Source organism: Quercus robur, chromosome 8 (assembly GCF_932294415.1).
Source record: "Quercus robur chromosome 8, dhQueRobu3.1, whole genome shotgun sequence".
Lineage (NCBI taxonomy): Eukaryota > Viridiplantae > Streptophyta > Magnoliopsida > Fagales > Fagaceae > Quercus > Quercus robur.
Genome location: NC_065541.1, coordinates 18,910,895 through 18,919,303, shown reverse-complemented (window position 1 = coordinate 18,919,303; position 8,409 = coordinate 18,910,895). Strand labels below are relative to the sequence as shown.

At 33.1% G+C, this 8,409-nt stretch overlaps 1 pseudogene; it reads left to right on the top strand.

Annotated features, from left to right (window-relative positions):
* The first annotated feature begins 216 nt into the window (after nt 1–216).
* LOC126695987 (disease resistance protein SUMM2-like) lies at nt 217–8,068 on the top strand (annotated as a pseudogene).
* Nucleotides 8,069–8,409: the final 341 nt, after the last annotated feature.

Here is an 8,409-nt window from a genome sequence, read left to right as displayed (position 1 = left end):
GTAACAAAATAATTTTTAAATATGTAAATAGTACCGTAGAATTCAACTTTAAAGAAAAATTTATTGAAATCAATACTTACAAGTCTTGTGAACAGTGCACGAGATCTACACAAAAAATGCAGACGTGCACGTCTTCTGTTTTCAGTGCGATCCAATCATACACTAACTTATTAATATTATGCTAAATTAATAATACCTAAATTAATAATACCTTCACTCGCTTTTACTTTTCCTACTTTCTTCCAAAAGATTAGCATTTAGCCATCTAGCAAAGAAGGGTTGCTTTGTGTTATTTTCTTGCCCTCTGTTATAATGATTAACAGCCAATCAGTCTGTGCATCTAAACTTCTCCTCTGATTTCTAAACAGTTGATGCCTAATTTGTAGAATTAGCTTTCTTTTGGAGAGAGAGAGGACTGGTAAGATACTGAGGTCTTTGATGCGATTATGCGTATGAAATTATTATTATTATTACTATTTGGTTTTAGATATTTATATGATTAGATGATTGTACATGTTTTTATTTTTTTAATCTAAGAAATTTGTGATTTTTAGGAGGAACTCTAATACATTTATATTCTCTGTTTATTTTAGCTATCTTTTTTTGTCTAAATAATTCATTTATTGAAAAGAAAAAGTGGCGTTTCTTTTATATGCCGGGTCATTACTTGATTCCCCAACCTGCTTACAATTTTTTTTTTTTTTTTTTTTTTTAAATGGCAGAAAATTTGTTCTTTCTGAGGGCTAAACATTTTGACACAAAAAAAAAAAAAAAAAAAAAAAAAAAAAAAAAAAACCGAAGAACCTTTCCATTTATTTTTGAGATGGAGAAGAATCATTTTATAATGAAGATTTAATTTTTTAATGAATCTATAAGAATATGTGATATTAAAGACATTTAAAATTACTTATTATTTGTTATTTGATAAAATTTTTATATATCTTAAAGCTGAAACATAATATTTATTGTTGCTACACTCTAACGTTTTTCCCACTTTTACCTTTTTATCTTCTCACTAGTCTATACCTTAACCCTACAATTCCTCCATCCCTTCACATTCCTTTTATTTTAACTCTTTTTCTCCCCATTTTTTTTTACAATAAATATTTGCTTTTCTCTCTTTCATTCTATCTATATTTAGCCCACACATATAGGTGAATACTCTCTCTCTCTCTCTCAATTTTTAATTATTTGTTGCAAATCTAATTTAGGTTGATGAATTTTTTTGTTAAACTCTACTTTGGGTTGATGCATTTGGTTATATTTTAATTTGTTGTCTTTTTTATTTTATTTTATTTTTATTGTTAAATGCTATCCAATGATTTTATATAATGACATAATGTTATTCTATTACGTAGCATAGTTTGAATAATTTGTTATTTACAATTATACATTTTCATTTGAATATTTTTCTACTCAGCTTATTTTATATAATTTTGCTATTTCTCTCTCTCTCTCTCTCTCTCTCTCTCTCTCTCTCTCTCTCTCTCTCTCTCTCTCTCTCTCTATATATATATATATATATATATATATTCTTTCTTGCAACCCTAATTTAGATACTTTGGGTCGATGCATTTTGGTGGTATGTTTTGTGAGTTTCTCATCATATATACTCTCTCTCCCTCTTATAGTTTTGATTTGAGTTAATTATTAAATATTTTGGAAGTGAATTTAAGTAAAATATTATATGTTTATTTTTAAAAATAAAAAGGAGAGAAAATATAAATAATTTAATGATATGAAGGATGTAGTTGAATTTAAATGTTGAATAAAAGAGATAATAATAAATATCAAATTATTCAAATCATGTTATGTAATAGAAGAATATTATATTCTTATATACCATTTTATAATAGAATAGGATAACATTTAACAATATTCGTAGAGAACAAAAAAAATTTATTGTATACTATTTTTAATTTTTTATAATGCAATAGGATAACATTTAACAATCAAAGAGAACAATTATAATATTTGAATGTGCCTATCAATTATTTAAGTAATATCAATTGTAAAGTTGTGATGAGATTTGATTAAAATGACAATCTCCTTAAGAGAATGAGAAATTTAAATAATTAATTTGAAACTTAAAAATATTTAGTTGTAGAAATAAAAAAGGAAAACATAACACACTATAACAAAAGTTTGAAGAATATAGATCACTTGAAAAAGAATAATAGCTCTTCTAAAAAATAGAATAATATCAATTAAACACACCCAATTTTTTCCCAAAAAAACTCAAAATAATAGAATAATACATTTGTAGAGATAGAAAAATGGAAAATACTTTTAGAAATAGTTAAATTTTTAAAGAGAACAAATTTCTCCAATAAATTTTAGAGAATTAATTATACATTATACCACGTTACAAAATAATTATATATTCTCATGCATAGCATGGGTATGCGATTAATAAGATTTAACGTCGACTTATAGTACCTTGAACATTTTATATTTATGACGAATTGAATTTTTACTGTGAAATGAATCATTTCCATTTGAAAGCAAACAGAGAGAACCATTTCTTTCTGAGGCAATTTGCTTCTTTAAAAGCTTTCTTTCTTTTACTACTATGTGTTTTTCCTTGTATTGGAACTTTTCTCCCTCTTTTTCATACATTCTCATATTGGTATGTTAGTTTTATCTAATTCACATTGGGCTTAGAAAGACAGCAGTGAGCTTGTCGTGCTCTTATCTCATTGCTATGTGTCCACTTTCTGGTTCTTCTATGATATATCGTATCAAAATCGTGAATGACAACAATCAAACTCTGAGACTTGTTTGTTTAATTTGCTTCTTTGCATTATATGATCAACTTGGACACATTTTGTGCTGCTAAAGTGTGTTCTTGACAGTTTAAAAGACATCTGTCACTGATGTCTTATGGTTAAGGGTAATTGGTCCTCCTGACTTTTATTTCTCTTTGTGAATTATGACCATTGCCTATGCCATTTAATCCAATACCCACATATGCTGTAGCTCTTAGGCCAGTACCAAGATTTTGACTGCCATGGAGGTGCATGATGTCTAGAAGCAGATATTTAGGACAATTTGGACATAAAAATCAGATTTACCCAGTTGCAAAACGGACCCAAATTTTGAGTAAAAGACGACAGATATATCATAAACAATATTCAGAAAACTATACAAGAGTTTGGGGGCCAGGAGGGTATTCCTCTAACCACACTTGAGGAACCTCATTGACTAGTGCATGCTTAGCTAATTCTGTAGTTGTGCACTGTCACAAGATTCTGCATTGAAATTAAAAGACAGAAAAAGGTTACCACTTTTGTTTTCCTAAGCTTTTTTTCGCATGGCACAATTGTGTGACTTGTGTCTTGCTTAGACTCCTTACCTATCATTCAGTTTTGTGACATTTGATGCTTCTAGATGTTATTGATTCTTTACAAACTTCGCCTTTCTCACATACACATTTTGCAGAACGGTCTGTGGTCTCTTATTATCTCTGCTTCAATTGGTGTGTTTCTCCTTCAATGAATCAGAGTCTATCAAGAAGTGTATGCTTTTCAGACCAGGTATATACTTTTTCCTTTGCAGCTGTTATGTTGTAGTTTAGTTTCTTGCGTGGAATAAAATCTATGATTCTCATGTTAAACCAAATGTCTATCAAAAATTTCTACATGCTTAATTTTATATCAAAGAATTGGGCCTTCTAACATACTTCTTGGGGATAATTGTCCTTCGCTCTTCACATGGTACGTTGTTCTCTCAAAGAAAATACATATTGGAAATTCTTTAGGATGGGGGTATGTTAGCAACCAACTCTCCCCTTTTCCTATGGAGCATAATCTCAAATTGACAAATATTGATGGTCAGCTCCTTGAGGATCCAACACTTTATCGCAAACTCATTGGCTACCTAATGTATTTAGCAATCGCTAGACCTATCATAATTTATGCTATCAATATTCTTAGTCAATTCATGGCTAAGCCTCATAAACCTCATCTTGATGCTGCCAGTGACTGCCACTCGTCTTTGTTACCTCAAAGGTTCCCCAGCTCAAGGCATTTTATTGTGGAAATATCATCTCAGTGTGACTCAGGTGGGCTAGTTGCCCTACAAGTCACCATTCTACCACCAGTTATGGCATTTATACTGGTGACTGCCCCATTTCTTGGAAAACCAAGAAACAACCACTATTTCTCATTCTTTCTTCAAATCCAAATATAGAGTCATGCCATGGCTTGTTGTGAGTTGACTTGAGTGGCTTTCCTCATTGTAAGCCTATGAAACGTTACTGTGCAACAACTTTGCAAATTCAGATTGTAGCCAATCTAGATTTTCATGGAAATAATAATCTAGCTCAAATGCCATCTCCTTTGTGAAAAATACAAGAAGGTTACATTGAAGCCACCAATATCCCCTCTAAACATCAGCGTGCAGATATTTTCACAGAGGCATTGGGCATAGATCAATTTCAATTTTCACTTAAAATGTTGGCATTCTTAATGTACATGCCCCAACTTGAGGGGAAGTGTCAAGAATATTTCTAGAAACAATTCAAATTAATCTTAGGTTAGTTACAAAATCAAAGCTGTAATTAAAATGTCATGAATAATTTTGATAACAACTCTAATCAATTTTAATTGTGAACAAACTCCAACACTTATGTGCTCCCTTAATTTTGGAAAGCTTATAGGAAATCATTAGAATTAATCATATGATGTTATTATGGAATCTGTACCATACTTCCCTCCTATCAAATTCTTCATAGGTTTTGACTCCAATCAGTCAAGAGACAAAAAAAGGGGTAATGAACTTTGGTGGTACATATGGGAGTATGAATTACAATTCCTGGATTTGTTTGTTGCCGAGTTCAAAATCATTAATTTCTAATTTCTCAGTGTCATGGCTTGTTTCTTTCATCTTTATATTTTCCATGTCAGTTGTTCTTTTTTTTTTTTTTTGGCGTTCTAAAATTTTACCTTTAAAGAAATGTAATTATAACCATATTACTTATTTGACTGTTAATTTATCTGTCAAGAATTAAAGAGTTATTAATAACTACAAAACAAAATCTGGAGGTACATATTAACTCCATATCAAAAGTTGGGTAATAAAATGTATTCATCCCCTCTTTGTTTGTTTGTTATTCTTCTCTCTCTTTTCCCCAAACACATGGCCAATATGCCTGATCTACACCTTGGGTGCATCTATCATGCAGGGTCTTTCCAATGGAGATGTTAGGTTCAATTGTTGGAAACATAGTTCCTTCAGTACGCAAATATTGGAATTATCACAAAGAGGCTGATCAACATGTGAAGAATCTGAAGAGAAAATGGGAATTACTGGAAAGCCGGAAGGATGACATAAAAACAAAATTTTATACAGAACTTCGTCAAGGAAAGAAACCAAAGCAAGAGGTTAAACTTTGGCTTCAAAATGTAGAAACAATTAAGGGTGACATAGACATTGGACAAGAACCTGCCGGATGGATGTTTCTCTCACGTATGCAGAAGGGAGAATTTGCTTTTAAGAAGACAAAAGAGGTGGAGGAACTTTATCAAGCGGGTGATTTCACTGATGGTTTGGTTCTTGATCTACCTGAACGCATTGGTAAAACGATGCCACCATCGACCTTGGTGGGAGAAACTGCTCAAAGAACAAAGAAAGAGATTATAGCATGCTTGTTAGATAATAATGTTGGGAAGATTGGTGTTTATGGTATGGGTGGCATTGGCAAAACGACTGTCATGAAAGAAGTTAACAATTCTTATTAAATGAGTCTGACAAATTTGAAAGTGTAATTTGGGTGACTGTATCAAAGGCTAATGATATTATCAAACTACAAAATGAAATTGCCGGCAAGTTGAAATTAGGACTCCCAAAATTTAAGGATGAAATAACAGGGGCAGCGGAGTTATACACAGCATTGAAAGATAGGAGGTATGTGCTAATCCTAGATGATTTGTGGGAAACATTTGCTCTTGAGAAAGTAGGAATTCCAGAGCCTACTTTAGCAAATGAATGCAAAATAGTATTGACAACTCGAGATCTTGATGTTTGTCGAGGAATGAGTTGTAAGGATATCAAAATGGAGTCACTTTCGAAAGAGGAGGCACAAGAGTTATTTTTGCATAAAATGGAATATGATGTTTTTAATACTCCATATTTGAAAGCAATTGCAAAAGATGTTCTTCAAACATGTGCTCGTTTGCCTCTTGCAATCGTCACAATAGCGGGAAGTTTCAAACGCTTAATTCACAATTATGAGTGGAGAGATGCATTGGAACAGTTGAGGACATCATTAAAGGGGTTTGACAATATAGAAAAGCAAATGCATGAGGTGCTTAAATTTAGTTATGAACAATTGAAAGAAGAGAAGCTTAAACAGTGTCTCTTGCATTGTGCACTATACCCTGAAGACTTCAAGATTTACAAAGAAGAGTTAATAGAACATTTGATTGATGAGGGAATTATTGAAAGAATGAAGAGTAGGCAAGCAGAGTTTGATAGGGGCTATTCTATGTTAAGTAAACTTGAAAACGCTTGCTTATTAGAACGTGTAATTGAGAAATATTATGAAGAGGGAATGTTTGTGAAGATGCATGATTTGGTAAGAGAAATGGTTCTCCAGGTTGCAAGTCCTAAATTTACGGTAGAAGGTCACTTGGGATTGGAGGATTTTCCAGATGAAGGAAAATGGAGAGAGAATCTCGTAAAGGCTTCTTTGATGTACAAAAAAATATCAAGAATTCCTTCTAATGTATCACCAATGTGTCCTAACCTTTCGACCTTGTTGCTGCAAGGTAACAAGTCATTAAAAAATGTCCCAGATTCTTTATTTAAGCATTTGCATGGGCTCAAGTTTCTTGATCTATCATATACTGACATTGAATCTCTGCCGAATTCAATCTTTAGCTTGGAGAATCTTAATACATTAAGCCTTAGAGGGTGTTGTTATTTAAAGCATGTGTCTTCATTAGCAAAGCTTACAACATTGACAAAGTTAGACCTTGGGGGAACTCTAATTACGGAAGTACCGGATGGTTTAGAAATGTTGGTAAACTTGACATACCTCAATCTGGACGTAGGGAGTCCAATAATCATGCCACTTGGGATTTTACCTAAACTTTCTCATCTCCAGTATCTTAGATTTTCTTGCGTAGTAACAGTGAAAGGAGAGGAGATAGAAAGGTTGAAGAAATTGGAGAATGTTTGGGTCCGTTTTGATGACTTGTACGAGTTCTGTAGTTTTATAAGATCTTTAGAGAAAAGGCGACTCACATGCTACCAAATTCAAGTGGGAGAGTCAGAGGAAGACGTGGATCGGGATATTCAAGACGTAGGAAAAGGTGTAATTTTAGAAAGAGAGTGCAATTTAAGAAGAGGAGGTGAGTCCCTTGTGCTACCGGAAGACGTGCAATCCCTAGATATTGTAGAATGTGACGATTTAACAAGTCTATGCGATGTTCCATCTTTGAAGCACGTAAGGGAATTGAAGAAAATACGACTTAGCCATTGCAAAGGAATAGAGCACATTCTTTCGCCTTCTTCTTCTCTTATCGATTCTCTTCAAACTCTCAAGATGAAAGAGAGAGCTGCATCAGCACGAGTCCCGCCTATCACCTTTTCCCATCTCAAAGTGATTGAGATATTCCAATGTCCGAATATAAAGAAGTTGCTTCCACCTGGGTTGCTGCTACACCTGCGCAACCTGGAAGAGATTTATGTCTACCATTGTAACCAATTAGAGGAAATAATAGGAGAAGCAAGTGATGAAGAAATAGTGGAGGAAGGAATGGACACTACCAAAATCACTCTCCCCAATTTGAGGGTTTTAGGTCTGGATGACCTACCGGAACTAAAGACCATCTGTAGTAGCAGTAAAGTAATAGTTTGTGATTCTCTTGAAACGATTCATATAAATAAATGTCAGAAGCTGAAGAGACTCCCTCTCTCTCTGCCCTTTCTTAATGGACAACTATCTCCTCCCCCTTCTCTTCAAAAGATTTCAACATATGAAAAAGAATGGTGGAAATCGTTGGAGTGGGACTCTCCTGACACTAAGGAAGTCCTTCAACCCTTTGTCAATAAATTTTCCTAAGCATGGGTATGTCTCTCTCTTTACTCTCACATCTTTCATTTTTCTTTTATTTTATGGGTATTTTTTTTTACTACCATCTAATATATCTTTTTTTTTAAATTCCCTTTTGGATTGGACCAACTAGCTATTAATCACATCTTCCCGGTAAGTAAGTCCATGGGCATAGATGTATATACGCTTTATACTTCTTGTAAAAAAAATTTCATGAATGGTTTCTTTTCCTGTTTTGTTTGATATAGGATATGTGGCCAATGGTCTGTCCCAAGTCGAAGCTGCTAATATCAGATGTTCCCGTGGTATGTGCGAGCAAGGATATATTCACTCTTAAATGTGATTTTATT